The sequence below is a fragment of the Taeniopygia guttata genome, chromosome 2 (assembly GCF_048771995.1).
Source record: "Taeniopygia guttata chromosome 2, bTaeGut7.mat, whole genome shotgun sequence".
Lineage (NCBI taxonomy): Eukaryota > Metazoa > Chordata > Aves > Passeriformes > Estrildidae > Taeniopygia > Taeniopygia guttata.
The window spans coordinates 118,042,997-118,060,888 of record NC_133026.1 but is presented as its reverse complement, the minus strand read 5'-3'; positions in this window follow the sequence as shown (position 1 = coordinate 118,060,888).

Sequence of the window (17,892 nt, the reverse complement as noted above, 5' to 3'; positions counted from 1 at the left end):
GGCAAACCAAGAGTAAATACAGAGTGTTCAAGTTATGATGTGCTATAAGGTACGTGACAGCTAAGGTCCTCTTTTCTCCAAGTTCCTTTTGCCATGCAGCAACTTCCACAGATAATAAAAAACAGCTGAGATACAGAGTTCATGGGTTAAAGTTGAAAGTACAGAACAAACTGCTATTATACTCCAGAGATTTAATGCTGATGATACCCAAAGCAGATATTTTGCATCTCCAACCCTTAAGAGTACAAGACCAGAGAAAGAAATATTTTGAAACTATTCCAAACTAAGGGCTCTAGTAAGAACTATAAATCAGGAAAAGACAACTTTAAGCTGAAAAATTAATTTGGATTTTATTATGGTTGATGCATTTTCATTATTAAAGAGCTGAAAGAATGATAATTACTACAGAGAAATCTGATTTTTGTTCTTCCCTAGGTAGGAATACTGCTGTCAGAAGATGAAGCCTCTGCCAAAATGAAGGCTTTAAAAACCTAGAGCTTATCAGCAGAAAAGCAGAGTAAGAGTTGACATTCCCAGAGATGAAGGCCAAGTACAGCAGAGTGTTTCAGTATTCATTTGCTAGATTATTATATGAAGAACCAAAAACCTTCTCTTTTTTAAAATAAGAATTTAACCAAAAAAAAAACCCTGAATGGTAGGTTTTCCACAGTGGCAACTTATTATTTTATAGTAAGATAGTTCACAGACAAACTATGATTTATATGTTTGGATGTTCTTTGTTAATTTGTCCAAACACGGAACAAGACAAGGCTCTTCAGGCCAAGCCATGTGCTTCAACCACAAAACAAGATGATACAGGGTTAGATCATCAGCTGACATAAATCACCATAACTCCATTAGCTTCACTGACCATTAAAGACTCAGATGAAATATGGACTAATAGCCATATTATATGAACTATCACCCATCTATTTTAGCTGTGTGTGAGAAAAAGACATTTTACTGCATGTTTTAACGTATTTTTCTTCCTGAGAAAGGTAGAAAAAGGAAAGAAAATGTTAGAAACAAAATAAAAAATCACTGCCAAAAAATCTATTAACTAAACAAAACCACAGATTCCTTCATAAATATACTTACTTTGTCAACCATACAATAATTACACATTAATATTAAGTGTTTGTAGAATACTATTAATAAAATATGATAATCTGTTCGGAGTCTCTTGTTAACCTTCCCTTTCACTTCTATCTATCATGATAACATATATGACTTTATTAATATATTCACACATTATGTCCCCAGTGAACTATGAAATGTCAACCCTAGCAGTACAAATTTCTTTCAGACAAGACTGATTGAGCAAGGATGTGGAAGTTTTGTTTTGTTTTTTTGTTTTTTTGTTTTTTTTTAAGAAAAATTTATTAATTCAGCTCCTTTAACTTCCAGGATTTAGTTTCCGTAACACAATCACTTTGATATATCAATTTTTAAAATAGCCTTATCTTTGTGGTATGAGCCAAGTGACTACCATTCAGGCATTAAGCAACACAAGTGAGACCTGGTACACATTTTTTATCTTACCCTTCCTATAAGGAAAAAAGCCTATGATGTTAAGTGCTAAGGTTGGGATTTAAAAAATACACTGCTATTTTTCTTACTAGCTAATTACTATTTATAAATGAAGAAAGACAATCAAAGCAACAGTCCTTGCACTTCAGGTAGAAACTGTTCAAGACAACAACATTCCCCAATTTTGGGGCAAGCTGACTGCAGCCCTTTGAGATTATGAGAAAGTTCCTTTATTTTACGTGTACAAATACTAATGCAAGTGATTAAAAAATACTTTGCCTAGGTAAATCTAGATTTGGAGGCTATGTCTTATTTCCCTGCACTGTGGGACCAGATGATAATTCTAAATCCACACAAGTCAATAAGACAGGATTTGTCTAATCGGTGTGGGTTTATCTTTAGTTGTAAAATACTTTTTCCTGACCCTTATAGTGGAGTTTATAGGGGAATGAAGAATTATTACAGTAACATATATCAAAAAAATCATATAGATGACAAGGACCTCTAGCACTCCTAGATTAAACATCCTGCTCAAAGCAAGTATAATGAGAAAAAGCTACACAGCTGAGTTTGTAGTATCTACTACTCTGGGAAACCAATTCCAGTGTTTTACCACTCCTATGGGGTTTTTTTTCCCCAGGTACCATCAACATTTTCCATATTACTTGTGTCTGTTGCTCATCATCCTTCCGCTGTATAACTCTGAGAAGATTCTGGCTTGATCTCTCCATAATTTAGGGAGTCACAGAGAGCAGCACCACCTCTGCCTGTTCTTCTACAGGTTCTACAGTTCTTCTACAGACTTCTACAAGTTTTCTTCTATCTGGTTCTCTCAGCTACTTCTTGTACCCTGTAAGCTTGGAATCATTCCAACATTTCAATGTCTGTCTGGTAGTGAGGAGCCCAAAATCGGGTATTGTGCTCCAGCAGCAGTCTCTGAAATGCCAGACACAGGGGAAGAATTACTTCCCTCAACGTGCTGTCCTGTTGCTCTTAGACTCAGCCCAGTACGACATCCATCACTGAGTAACTTCCCCTTATGAATGGAATGCACAGCTTGCCAACTATGCTGATTTTGAAACACTTTTGTTCTGCCAAGAAGCAATGAAACCTGAGAAGACGACAAGTAGTGTGTCAATTTTTGTCTCTTCTTTGTCATTACCTAAGTTAAGCATTACTCTGTGCTTAATAGAACTGTTTATGTTCAGCAGCACTATAATGCTGCTCTAAGACAAAAGCTTTCTAGATGCAGGATATAAATATGTCTGCCAGTGACAGCACACTGATTTATGAGTGCTGAAAAATCAGTAATTTGAGTACAAGCTAGGTGTGGATCAGCAACCATTTATGGCCATCTATAAAGGCCATGTAGCAATAAGTGCATTATGGTAGCTATGGGAATAGGTGATTAGGAATTTCCTGTGGAAGTAGCATTTTTATTTTCCACAGTAAGAATTCCCACTTAGCTGCTATGACATTGTTTGGACTCTTGAGAGTTTCCTGCACAGGTGCTCCATGACCACTGGAAGGAACTGCAGAAATATTTGTGCAGCTAAAAAGCACACAAAACATGTTCTGTCAACAATATGAAATCACAATTTAAAAAAATGTTTCACTATACGTGATGAAGACACATGGCCAGAAAACAGTAACCTAATAACTGAATCTGGAGCTTGTAACTAATTTGTTGTGCAAGCACCATTAAGCCATTTCACTACATGCACCTCTGAGTATGTACCACCTATTAGCTCCATTTACACACTTGACTACCACTAACCTGTAAATCAATAGAGGCTTTTTTTTTTTTTTTCTCTTTTCCTGGCAGTTTTTATGTTTTCATGGGCCTTCATAATTCACACTTCCTTGCTCACATAATGTCAAAAATACCTGGCAGTGTTTCCACAAAGTACCTCCTACTGAAAAGGGACAAAATTTGCTGCTGTTGTAAACCAGAATTACCAGTAAAGGGCAGCAATCCTACACTGGCAGGAATTTCACCATAGGAGACTAAACAGTAACACCTATGCTAATCTGTGTAATTTGTAATGTCTGATAGGCTTTCCCTTCTCAGACAACAGAATTTATTCTGTTACAGTAATAATGTTGCCTCAATTATTATCTTTTCTGTTGCTTTGCAAATTACTGCAATAAAAAAGAATTTATTTTTTCATTACAAAGAATGTAATAGATAACACAGCTGTAAGACTTGCTGTCCCAGTGAGTTATTGCAGATTTGCACACCACTTGCTAGTGCAGTTTTGGCTTCCCTGTGAGACAGTGATGTTAAAGCTCTGGTACTTCATTCTATAAATAAATGCCTGGTGAAAAAAAGGAAATTGATGGAATAAATTCCATAAATAATGCCAGATGCAAGATTTGGACTTCCAGGAAGAACTGGTAAACTGAGATTTATCAAGAAAATAAAAGGAATTATTGCACTAAGATTTAGACTACTAAGCCTTGGATGATCATATTGCCTGGATAAAGAAATTGAGCCATTTCTGAAGTACAACTCCAAATCCCAAGGCCTGCATTCCTTTTGGTAGAAAATATCCTTTTTATTGTGTCATTCTTTGATAAAGACAGAAACAATGACATATTTCATAATACAGGAAGTTGATCTGGTATCATTACTATATATATTTGGGTCAGTTTAGCTTAGGCTGGGGCTCTGTAGCCTGGGGAAGAGGAGGCTCTGGATTGGGAAAGGGTTGGATCTCATCCATATACACATACACTAGAAGGGAGGTAGTAAATGTGCTAAGCATGTCCAGCAAAGGGCAGCAGGGCTTGTGAAGGTACTAGAGAATGTGTCTTATGAGGAATATCTGAGCAAACTGGATTTGTATAGTCTCAAGAAGAGGAGGTTTAGGTGCATTCTTCGTGACAGCTCCCTGACATTTTGGTGAGGTAGAGGCTGGTGCCTTCTACTGTGCCTGCAGTGAGAAGACCAGAGGAAACAACCTTAAGCTGAGATAGCAGCGATTCAGATGAGATATAAGAACTTTTTTTTTTCATTGTTCAGGTGGTCAAGCATTGGAATAGGTTCCCCGCAGAGGTGGTGGAACCAACCATTCCTGGAGATGTCCAAGAGCTGTCTGAATCTTGGTGATGGTTAGTGGTGTAGGGGTCACACTGCTAATGCTGGGTTCATGGTTGGACTTCATGATCTTAAAGGTCTCTTCAACCTAGATAATTCTATTCTAAACCAGAGAGAACTGGCTCTTTTCAGTGGCACCCAGTGCCAGGAGCAGATGCAATGGGCACGAACTGAAACACAGAAGGTTGCTTCTGAACATCAGGAAACACTTTTTCACTTTGAGCTTGACCTAAAACTGGCACACCTTACCCAGAGAGATATCCATCCTTAGAGATATTCAAGAGTCATCTGAATGAGGTCCTGGGCAACTGGCTCTTGGTGGCCCTACTTGAGCCCCGCCTTGAGGGGTGTGGAACACATGACCTCCAGAGATACCTTCCCATATCAGGCATTCTGTGGTTCTTTGAACTGCCGGGCTCACAGAGTTTTGATCACTGGCACAAAGTCTGGATGGAGGTGAGTTTATAGGAATATATATGGGAGCTGGTACTGGATCTAATACTGTTCATCCACTTCATTAATAATTTGGATTATGGGATAGAGTGCATCCTCAGCAAGTTTTCATAAGATATAAAACCGGGAGTAGTAGTGGATATGTAAGATCATTGTGCTGGTATTCAGAGACACCTCAACAAAAAAAGAATCCATGAAGTTCCCACAAGACAGAATGTGAAGTCCCACACCATGGAAGCATCAGCTAGTACTGGCAGCCAACAAGATAGTTTTGCAGGGCAGGATCTGGGGGTTCTGAAGGTCAACATTAACACGAGCCAACAATATGCCATAGTTCCATGGATAAGACCAGCACAGAGCAATGGAAAAGTGTTAAGAGGCAGCAAAAGAAAAGAAGTAAGGAGCAGCAGAAGGAAACTGCTACACACTGATCCAAACTACTTCTGCCATCCATCATCTCACAAAAGGGTAACTAAACTAACCCTCAGTGACAGCAAGGGAAGTGAAGACAGGGAAGTTGGAAGAAATGGCATCTGGAGTGAACTTAAGCCTCAGAAAAGAGAAAGAAAGGTGTTTTGCCTGAGTCTTTCAATACTTGTCTTCTTTCTCAATACCCAAATCAGTAATTAAATCTTTATGGCAATTAACTTTCCCACTGGAGTCTTCTCATAATAGCCCTTTGACTCTGCACAGCGATAGCCTACCCCCAGAGACGCAGGAGTCTCACCACACTGTTTCTTACAGATCCTCAAAACTTCCCTTCATCTGCACCCAAACTGCACCAGCATCCCAACAGTAATGAATGCACCACAAATCTACGGTGTCAGCAGTGCCCCCAGTATCAAACACTATCCAAGTATCCCAGTCTCTCTAGTCAGAAGTGTTTGCGTGTCGGAGTCCAGGACATCCCTCTGTGTTGTAAATGCAGGCAAACCCGATGGGAAGAAATGATGATGTCCTACTCCAGTTCAGAAGGCTGAATAATTTCTTTATTATAACTATGTTAAAATACATTAATTTAATATATAAAGGAAGATACTAAAACTACATACCTACTTGTTCTGACTACCATATCTAACTAACTACCAGCTCATGACCCTGTTCGCAAGAGTCCAGACACAGGTGGATCTGATTGGCCATCAGGCTCAAACAATTCTCACCAGAATCCAAGCAAGCAATCACCCCAGGAAAACAATTCTCCAAACACATTCCACATAGGAAAAAACAAGGAGCAGAAATAGAAATTGTTTTCTCTTTCTTTCTCTCTGTACACCTCTATGAATAATCCTGAGAGAGAGAAATGTGCTTACCACACCTCTGGCTGCCCTGGCTGTCTCAAGACCCTGCCAGGGGGCTCAGAGACCTTGGCATGAAGTCAAAAACAACTTTGATTTTAGCCTGTGAAGGAGGCTGCCAACTCTGTATGAGGAATTGCAAGCCACAAAGGTTTGAGTAATGTGATAGTTGAGTTAACACAGGGTGAAAAAGTATAATTTTGTGGGTTTTAGAAAGGGGTTGAGGGGGTACAAGATGGAGGGATTTGGGTGTGTCCTAGCCTTCTTCTCCTTCTTGTCTTCCATGTCTCGGTGTGATGGTGACACTTTTCTATTGGTTTAAGGTAGAGACACACTGTCTAACATAGATGATAGGTATTGGCACAATATTGTAAACATAATACACGTAATTTTTCATATAAAATGTAAGCTCATGGCATGCAGAATGCCATGGTCTCCTTGCTAGATGGAGCTTGGCAGGTCAGAGAAAGAATGTTATAGATAAGTAAAAATAAACAACTTTGAGAAGCTGACCCTATGCATTCCAGACTCCTTCTTTGGCTGCACGGGCAAGGAAACAAGGAGTTTTACAATCTTAGGGTGATTCTGACACCGCAGACCCTGAAATTTGTGTGTAGAATCCTTACATCTGGAATTTACTCTCAAATTGTTGTTCAAGAGGGTAAAGTTTGCTTTCTTATCTCCATCTTGGTTCACCCTAATGCTGCCATATTAGCTGGTGTGGCCTGTCCTGCATTTAGCTCCGTAGAGCTGGTGCAGGGCTATTCCTACAGAATACAGCTCCTTCACTGTTGTTATCCTCCCGGTTTTCTCAACCTCCCACAAAAGAAAGCAGAATCAATAAGAAGACAATGTTTGCAAACTACCAAATGCTAAATATACCTGCTCTGATTTTAACCTAGAATTTAGCCATGAAAACAGCTGTATTTATGCAAGCCAAAACCTACAGGTTCTGCTCAGGTATTGGCACAGTACCTGAAAAACTAAAAACAGGACATCTGCTGTGTGATTAAACACTGTGTCGCCTAACCAAACAATTCCTCAATCTAAAGCAATCAGAGAAAGAAAATTTTACGAAGCAACTTTACCATGAAAGAAATCATCAACCTTTAGAATGAAGCACAATGTCTGGTGTTTTCCCCTGGAATTGCATGTGCAGAAGAACAGCTGTGTTGAGGATCTAAAGAAGAAAAATATATGTGATATCTAACTTATTTCACAGAAAAAAAAAAAAAAACATTATGTATACAGCAGTGAATCAGTAATCTGATAGAAATCAACTGGAGATTACATAGGAGTGACTGAAACAAAAAAATGGTTGAAACACAAAATGCTGTCTAACTGCTTGAAAACACCCCAGCTGGTTCCTTTAGTGAGCTCCGGATACCTAGGCAAGACAAAAATCCATCCCATTTTCTTTCTAGAATCTTCTGCCAGAGATCAGATGCCTGGACAGAATCCTGGACAGCTGGCTCTGGGTTTTCCTCTCCAGGCAGACACTCTGGACCCAAGGCCATCCAGAAATATCTTCCCACCTCAGCCATTCTGTGATTCCATGGGATTGCCATTGCACCAACTCATAATGGTGACCAACCTTACTTTGCCTTTTCTTTAAAAACTCAGAGACAGAAACCTCTTGTTAAGAGTATTAAAACATGTAGACTTGGCATGTCAAGAGTGAGTACAGAGGCATACGTTTTCTCAGGTCCGCTACCAGCCTTTGCAGCCGTGCCACGACTCCCCAGGGCTCACTCCATGCTGCCCATTGGGCCAGGAGCCCATGTCATCCCCCAGGGCTCCCCTCACCCTGCTCCAGTTGTGCAACAGGAGGACTGGTCTCCAGCTTCCCCCAGCCCTGCCCTGCCTGGCCATGGGCTCCCCAGAGCCAGGCCCAGCCATGAATTGATGGCCCAGCCATGCCTGTGCATGGTCCTATTGCCATGGCGCTGAACAGCCACGTCTGACCCTTCACATTTCATTCATCCATCCATCACCATATGTGTAAGTGCTTTCCTAAATACATTAAATATTAAATTTATCCTTGAACGCATGATTAACATCACCAGAGTTAAAATTTAAGCATTCATCGAAATGTTTACAGTCATCACCTTCAGGACAAGAACATGAAAATATATAACCTGTGTGAGAATAACTGAAGAGTATTTATTAGAATTAATAATTAGGGAGGTTTTAGGCATTAGTGAAATAAATTTTCATAGCCATCTTAGGGTTCCAGAGATTTGGACATGAATTTTACCTATGTAACTCACATATCCTGAGGATATTTCTAGGGAAGAAGTAAAATTCAACTCCAACATTAAATTTTATTCTCTAATTTAAAATGAAATAAATTGGTCTATATAGTAGCATTGCAAAAGTGTGACTTATATTTTCACAGAGTTATTCTAAAAATGCTAATTTTAAATTTGATGGAGCTTTTTGGTTGGTTTGGATTTGGATTTTTGATTGGGTTGTGTGTGGAAGCAAATATATTTTCTTTTACAGAATCACAGAATGGCTGAGGTGGGAAGAGAACTCCAGAGATCATCTGATCCAACATGCCCACTCACACAGGGCCTCCTAAAGCTGATTTTCCAAGACCATACCCAGATGGGTTTTTGAATGTCTCCAAAGATGGTGATTCCACAAACCCCTTGGACACAACCTGTGCCAGTGTTCAGTCACTCTCACAGTGATTTGATTTTCCTATGATGAGTAGTAGAAGAATTATCTCTCTAACTAGGTACAGTTCTGGTACAAAACATCCTTTTATTTATTTGCTCTGATAATTTATCAGCTAACTGGCAAATAGCACTTCTGAGAGTGCAGTTACTTTTATGCTTATTGAAAGATTTGAATATGACTCTCTTGTATGCAAAAAAAAAAAAAACCTAGAAAAAAAGGAAAAGGCAGAAGCTGAGGGCTTCTAATGGCACAAGAGAATGATAAAAAAGTAGCTTTGAAGCAGAAACTGTAATGATCACCACCATGGTTCACAAACCTAAAAATACATGGGAACTATCAAAAATGTTCATGAGGAACATTTGAGTAAATCACAGAACAAGTTGAGCCATTTTGTAGGACACAACTGGAGGAACAAGAGATCATTGATATGCCACTGGAAAATATGTCTTAAATGTAGTCAATCCACTGCCAATCTTGTGATATTGTTGTAGCAACTGTAATCAGGACAGAATAACATGTAAGAGCATCTAAAGTATTAAAACAAGTGAAGTGGTGATAGTGCCCCTCTCTGGTCATTAGTTATGTATCAGATGCTCTTTGATCACGTTTTTCATAGCTTCCAGACTGATTTACATGTGTAGGAAATTAATCCACATTTTAAATATCAATCATCACAGCTCTTCAAAATGTATTTTAATGTCATTTGATTTCCCAGTAGAGAAACAGACACAGGCAGTGTATTTATAGGTCTTCCAGTACTGTCTAGTCTGGGAAATGAACCATCTATTTTAAAAATGTGTTTGTTTTGGTTATGTTTCCAAACTAATGACTAAAACATTTTAAATATCTAAATAACAATAAGGTTTTTTTTTTCATTTTCTCCAAGAAAAAGCAATCTCTGAGTTGTGCACAGATGCAAATTAATAGCAGCAAGAGCTGAAAAGCAAATAAGGATAGATATGCAGATAAGAAATAAAAACTGCATGAATGTCATTTGCATATTCACCAGAGAATATGAATTTTTATCTGTGATATTGATTTAAGCTTTTAAGTCCACACTCTTCCTTACATATAGCAGTCATGTTTTCAACATAAATGCAAAATTAAATGAGATGACATGTTTTTCTTTAATTTATTTTCTTTATAAATAACTAGGCCAGAGAGCCCTTATTAAGCATCAAAATGAATGGGAGCTGCAGTGGCTGCTTTCAGATTCTACAGGGTGTGCAGGATCAGGCTGGCAATGGAGCTAATTAACACCCAACATTTTAGCTATTGCTGAGCAGTGCCTGCACAGGGGTCAAGGCTTTCTCTGTTCCTCTCTCTGACCAGGAGTAAGCAGGCTGGGGGTGGGCAAGATGTTGGGAGAGAACATAATCTGGGAAAAGGGGTATTCCTTGCCATCTAATGACATGCTCAGCAAGAAAACTGAAGGGTAGTCATAGGAAAAAAGTCAAGATAAAATTTCTCACATGAACAGTCTAAAAAAATTGGGGGTAGAAGGCTGGCAAGTATTCAATTTTCCATCACTAATAAAGGAGAAGATGGTATAATTCTCCAGTACATTTTATTACCCTACCTCTTATAAACATTTGATTAGTCAGGTTTGGGTGTTGCTGATTAAAATTTCAAATGAGAAAAACTAGTAATATAAGTCTTATAAATGTATGCTTTCTAACAGTAATCATCTGGTAGAGTAATGCATCAAGAAAAAGAAAGAGAAGGGAAACAAACCACTGAAAACAGAGAAAGCCAAACAACCTATAAAAAACTGAGCTTTAATTGTAGGTGCCCACTATATTTAAAAATTTTTAATAATCCTTTTTAACATGTACTTTTAATTATTTCAAGGGCACCAAGGAAAGAGAAAGAACACAAACAGCAGTCCATTTCTGTACACTTAATTTAATCTATTCGCTCTTAAGATTGTTTACAAGAATAATAAAATCAACATTTCTTGGAAAAGGCTGGCATTCCACTGGCTGTTGGGTCCCAAGTTGTTTTTTTTCCCTTTGAACTGTTTCCTTAGAACTGAAATTATCTCCTGGAAAATTAAGAAACAATGAAGATTTATATCTAGCCAAGTAGTGTTTTTTCCCATGTGCTGAATTGCTAGCAATTAACAGTAAAAGGAGAATGCAGGGAACACAATGTATATGAAAAAGTTCTTTGATAGCAAAATCAAGGACTCTTTTACCTTCACATCTGGACCTAAAAGAAGCCTACAAGATATCTAAAGAGGGGCTTCTCACAAGAGCATGTAGTGATAGGACAAGGGGGAATGGTCCTAAAATTAGATATTAGAAATAAATTGTTCACTGTGAGGGTGGTGAGGCACTGGAACAGGTTGCCCAGAGAAGCTGTGGATGTCCATTCCCTGGAAGTATTTGAGGACAGGCTGGATGTGGCATTGACTGACCTGGTCTAGTGGAATGGTAGGGAGCTGGAACTACATGATCCCAAAGGTCTCTTCCAACACAAGCCATTCTATGATTTGATGATTATGAGGCAAGGATTCATTAATCCCATACCTGTCATTTACCCATTACACTAACAAAATAATCAGACCTGATCCACTAAGTCATAAAACTCCAGACTGGGCACCTAGCAGCACTACTAGACTCAGCAGCTTTATAGCCATTACATGCACCTGTAAGCATATAATACTGCGTCACATGAGCTCTTACATAGTTTGATAGCTTCAGTGCTACTTTCAGTACAACATCTCTTAGCTCAACTGAAAGGACTTCAAATTTACACCACAAATCACAATAGAACAGGCAGAGATTGATTTCTGATGCAGCTTTTCAACACTATTCACTTTCAGACACAGGAACAGAAAAAATCCTGATGCCTAGAAAGGCACACATACATATCTCTGTAGTTTAAAAGCTCTGTTCAGAAAGCAAAACCCTCCTTTCCCACATAACTGCTGTAAAGATTTTTCACTTTTTCCAGTCATATCAGTGAGTCTAATAAAATATATTATCTTTCTCTTCAATCATTGCTTCATTATAGCCTTGGTAGTCATGAATGCAGCAGTTTTTAAGCGTATGGCATCATGAGGCTTTGGTCTTGCTCCTTTCCTATTCTTGCTCCCAACTGCACAAACACAGGATTGGTCTTGGCTTCTTCTGGTTATTTTTCTGTTCTTTTCTTTTACTCAAGGTATCTCTTCCACATACAGAAACCATGATAAAAATAACACATTCACCCTCTGATACTAATTTCTTTACTCATTTCCAACAGGAATGACTTAGAAAAGTTTTTGGTTTTTTTGGAACATGTTCCATTCATTCTACTTATACTGCCAATAATGATTAGGAGAATTATTTCTACCAACAGTCCGTAGATTAAAGTACATGTCTCAAGCAATACAATATCCTATTGCTTCTATTTTTATCTGATTTTAATAAGGACTTCTTATATTGACTTATTTCTCCTTATTTAATGTCACTTACTTAATATCACTTGAACAGTTATTGAGGAAAAAGGAAAAGAAGTAAGTGTCATACATAATTTACAGTTTCTTTTGATTAATCATCTTCTGTTGGCAGAACTGTTCATCTTTCATGTAAATAGCTGGGGAACATTCGGAAGTTCTACTGGACTAACACTATATAAAAGCTATTGCTCAATTATTCATACACAGATTAAAATGAATTAAAACCGTAGTCTTGGAACATCAGGAAAATATTAAATTACCAAGAATTACTAATACATAAACCTTCAAAGAAGTTATAGAAGTCAAATTCTCAGCTACAACTTCCTGTTATCTTTTTGGTCTAAAAATCAAAGGAAAACTTATTTTCCTTTTTTTTTTTTCTTTAATATGGTAATTTATTTTTTCACAATTTCAATTAATTGTGTCAAAGATTTAAGAGAATTTTGTTCTTACTAAAGGACATAATTTTAAAGGATAATTTACAGGAGTAGTTCACAGGATTTATACGGTTTTATGGTGTCCTCAAGCCCTGTGCAGTCCACTCATGACTAAAAGGGCAAACTGGAGCTAAACACTTCCTTCCCTGCTCATGATGTCTACAAGCTGCAACATTAATGCTTTGAGATTTATCATCTATTTGGGGTTGGAGGGGGGCGGGGGGGAAAGGAAGAAAATGAATCCAGCATTGTAGAGCAATATCATTCTGTAAAAAGAGTTCCAAAGAGTTGTCAAATAGTCCAATCATGCCTTTCTCAATAGAGTTTGGTACTCATTTTGGGAAGGTCAAGGATATAACTCAGAAAACCCAGGTAATGTACATCTAGTTTCTCACCTGACAGCTTGTTTTGATCAAAGAGTTGCTCTGTTCTGTTATCATAAGTGGGTCTGCTATGATCCCAGTAAGAAAGCACTTGGACTCTGTAAGGTATCATTTGAAATTCTACTTACTAGAGATAACACTATAATGAGAGAAAAATAAAGGTAATTTTATGTCCTGTTTGCTGCCGGCAACTCTGAATGGTCAGCATTGAATTATTCCCTGATGCACATGTAACGCATCCTGCAGACAACATCCACACAATTTTGGTAACTTGGGCTCTTATAGGATTTTATTGCAAGAAAACAACTCCATTCATCATTTCTACCATCAAACAGAAAAGATGTTCACATGAGAACTTCTCACTGTGCCTTTAGATAAAGGCAAGGCCACACAGGTGGCATAATCTCTGGTACGTGGTGGGAGTTGCCTGCAGGCTCTTTTTTCACAGGGAGTGGGCTGAATCTGTCCAGAAACCGAGGGACAAAGGCAGCACAGCACCAGCCTGAAGGCAAAGCTGCATATGCAGCACAGCTCAGGTTGGTTTTTGTGGCTCACTAACGGTATAATATGATCTTCTGGTCAGGATCACTACAAGCATTTTTCAGCCTGTTTCCCCTAGAGCTAATGCTGTATTTTTCACAGAGGGACATTGAAAGGCTTTTATATTTCTCCCCAGAAGATTCACATACCCATCCTTGTGGGAATCCAGGGCTTCCCTTTGGCTGCCCTGGAGGGCCTGGGACTCTGGCAGGTGGTCAGGAGCCCCCCTGTACAGAGCCCCGAGAGACACTGTCTCTGATCTCTGTCCAGGGAAAAGAGTTTTCAATCTTACAGGATGAATTACAAGCTCTGAGTGTTTGATATGAGTAATAATTAAGTGTGGCACGGGTGCAAAAGTAAAATGTTAGGATTCTAGACTAGGGGTTCAAAGGGGACAAGATGGAGGAAATTGGGTGTGTCTTGTCCTTTTTCTCCTTCTTCATGCCCTCCCTGTTTCACTGTAGTGTTGGCATTTTTCTATTGGTTTAGGCTGGGGACACGCTGTTTAACATAGATGATAGATATTGGCACATTATTGTAAATATAGCACATGTAGTTTCTGGTATATAATGTTTGTAACATCCCACTGAGGGGCAGAGCCCCACACGCTGCCCTGCAGGACAGACCTGCGTCAGGGCAGCCGAACATGTTAGAGATAAGCAAGAATAAACAACCTTGAAACCAGCACAGACGAATTATGGCTTCTTCTTTGGCAACGGGGCAGAAAGACAGAGACTTTTTACAATCTCGAAATCATCAATACCTCAGATTCCGACACATCCTGAAAGCTCCCACTCTCACAACTGCTGTCCTATTGCAGAGAGAGCACAGGTCTCCTTATGAGTCTCACATGCAACTACCAAAAATTCTACTTCCACCATCCCTTCTTCTTTCCCTTAACTGTGTGCCATTAAATACCTCATGCAGAAATTAGCATTAAGTTAATCTAATTGCACAGGCACACAGTTTATTTTTCCCCCACATACCTTCTTCCCTTCTATATGCAAGACAAAACCGAGCGAGGACATATGAGTCAGTATGAGTATGTGTGTCTGTAGCTGTCTGTGTGTGCTTTGGTGTTTATTTACCCAAAAGCATGCGCATGTACACATGCACTGGGCTGGGTCCTGGAGTGGAAGAGGATGCAAGCAACCTCAATGGACACAAACCCACATCCCTGCAGGAAGTGAAAGAAACAGTTATTTTTCTCTCCACCAGCAGTGACGTGTGGGATCTTTATTACTGCTGCTCTCAGGACTGAGCAGAGCTCTCAAATTCAAGGATAAATTATACCTTCAAACAGCATCATCCAACTCTAAAAAATCAAACTCTAAAGCCCTGCACCCAGAACTCCCTGTACTTGATTCCTGGAGAGCATGAATTTGACATCCTGCCTCTACAAGACACTGTTTTCTTTAATAACGCTCAAATTGTGGTGCACCAGAGGTAGACATAGAAAATAAACACTTCACCTCTATGCAGAGCACATATAAACAATGGGACCGCATGGCAGCTTGCTCTACATGCGTCAAGCCATGCTGGCATCATGCCTACTGTGGCACCCACAGGCAGGAGCCCAGCACACAGGTTACACTGGCCACTGCGCAGGGCACATCATGGCCAGTGCACACACTGATGTTGTTGCAAAGGCTAATGTTAGGAACCTCTGGAAGGCATCTATAGAAATTTTTCCACGCTTTTTCTAACTGAAGGTAGACTTCAAGCCTAACATGTGACAAATGAGGTGTGACATCTTCTACCATGGCAAAGAAAAGTGACAGGATCACACAAAAATACCTACTACAGCTGTGAAATGCTTTAACGACCACAAGCCACTTTGGCTTAAATCCTTAGTTTCATTAGTTCACTAGCTATGTAATATTTGGAACATCAACTTTTATTAGGAGAGAAAAATTTCAATTAATATGCAGAATTAAAATAATTCAATCAGAAAGATATGCTGAATTTTTATCCTCCATCAGGTGCATTCTTTTCATCACCACCGCATTGCACAGCCAGTGTACTATTGTCACAAGCACAGGTGATTTGATCACTAATTAATGAAATGCTGCAATCAGAAATATGGCACAGCAAGCCTTTGGGTTTAAATGAGAAATTATAATCAGATTTGAATAGTTCAGTTGTTCCACTGACTGCAATGATCTTTGTATTCATGGGGTTTTTTAATAGGATGAAACTATCCACGCCAAAAATGCTGTTACCCAAGTATGAAAGTGACTGTAGGCACATATCAGTAGTTACCTAATTCTATCTTAAGTCTTGAAGCAGCTGTTTGGTTTGATTTGATAATTTATTATCACTAATTTTCACAGGTTTTAATTCACTGTATTTATTTGAGCTTTATGTCATTATGGCCACAGCACCTTTAGTATCATGATTTCTTTCTAAATCCAGTTTGCTTCGTATTTCAATGATTATACAGAACTTGTGAAAATAGGAAACAAACATAATAATGGATTTCAACATCAGAAGACAAAGTTCACTGAAAATTACAGTAAATATAATATTTTTTTTCCGAATTAACTACAAATTATTTTTTTAAATTCCAAAAGTGAACGATGCTGGGTACCAACTTCCGTAATCTGACTATTTGGGTGCTGTTTTTCAGAAAGCTGCAGTAAAATTCGTCTGCATTACTCTTGCTGTTCACTGCCCTCTGGTGGATTCATCAGAGAAGAAACCCAGAAAAAGGAATAAGACTAAGAATATAGAGACACCCAGGGGATCATTTTCCCAAGCCCTGTAAAGCCTCTGTACATGCCTGACTTTAGTCACAGAAGTGGGTCCACAGGAATTCACACCCAGAAATATACATAAGCACTTACCAGAACTGGTGTCTAATCAGGGAATAAATATATTAACAAGACTTTGATTTCAGATTACAGCTTCTTTGTGTCTTCAAAAAACCTATTTATGGTTTTTATATGAAAATAACTTACAGATTGGAATTTGATAGTTTTAGCTACAAAATTTTCACTTTATATCAAATATAATTGAAAAACACTTTAATTAATGAAAGCCTTAATTTGCTTTAGAATCAAGCCAAGTGTTTTTAAATGAAGCCAAAGTCTACAGCACTTTTAATAGGCATTTACAAGTAATGTAAATCATTTAGAACTCATGTAAATTTATGATACACATATTTTCAGGTCAAGACTGGTAAAACACTCAGATTTTGACTACCAGAAGGAATATTTTATGCAAGCTGCAGAAAAGAGAAGCACTTCAATACAGCTGGCACATTGAGCAAGACAGATCTGCAAGTATTCTCAAAAAAAATCTTTCAAGCATCAACATTGTTGTTTGCTCTATGTGAAAATATGAATTTCTCTGCAATTCAGTCTGGTCCTAAAATTCACAAATCCCTGGATATTTTTTTAGTCTTCAAAGCTGGGTATATAATTTATCTCTGAATGTGGGATAGTCTGCTGCATTTTTTTAATGGCAAAACTGGATTAATTCAAAGGCATGCCACAGGAAGGGTGCTTTGGTCTGTAGAGTGTATAGCTAAAAGTCTGTGTCAATAACCTCATTCAACCCAGTCCAAAAAACCCGCATTCCCTTCCACCTCCTTCCCCAATTAATTGATTTCAATTATTCTTGAGAGGAAAAAGATCAGAAGCCTTCAATTGGCATGGTTTACAACAGCGTGATGAAACAAACTCTGCCACTGATCAAGGAACATAATATATCCGTTGTTTCCATCATATTTTAAATTAAGACTTCAGAACAGGGTAAATTGTACTGTATTTCCCCTGTATCCAAAAGAGTGTGCATTTCAGAATGCTTTCACAAAAAGCAGATGGACATTTGACAGATAATCAAATCCTGATAATCTAGGATTCTAATCCTTGTTGTCAACTCTGTTATCACTCAAATCAAGGTGTCTTGGACCATAACTTTGACAGGAAATAAAAGTATTGAACTGTTACAATGCATGACCACCTCCAGACATAATGAGGAAAAATAGAGTTCTAAATTCAATCCTGTAGTGAAACTGAAG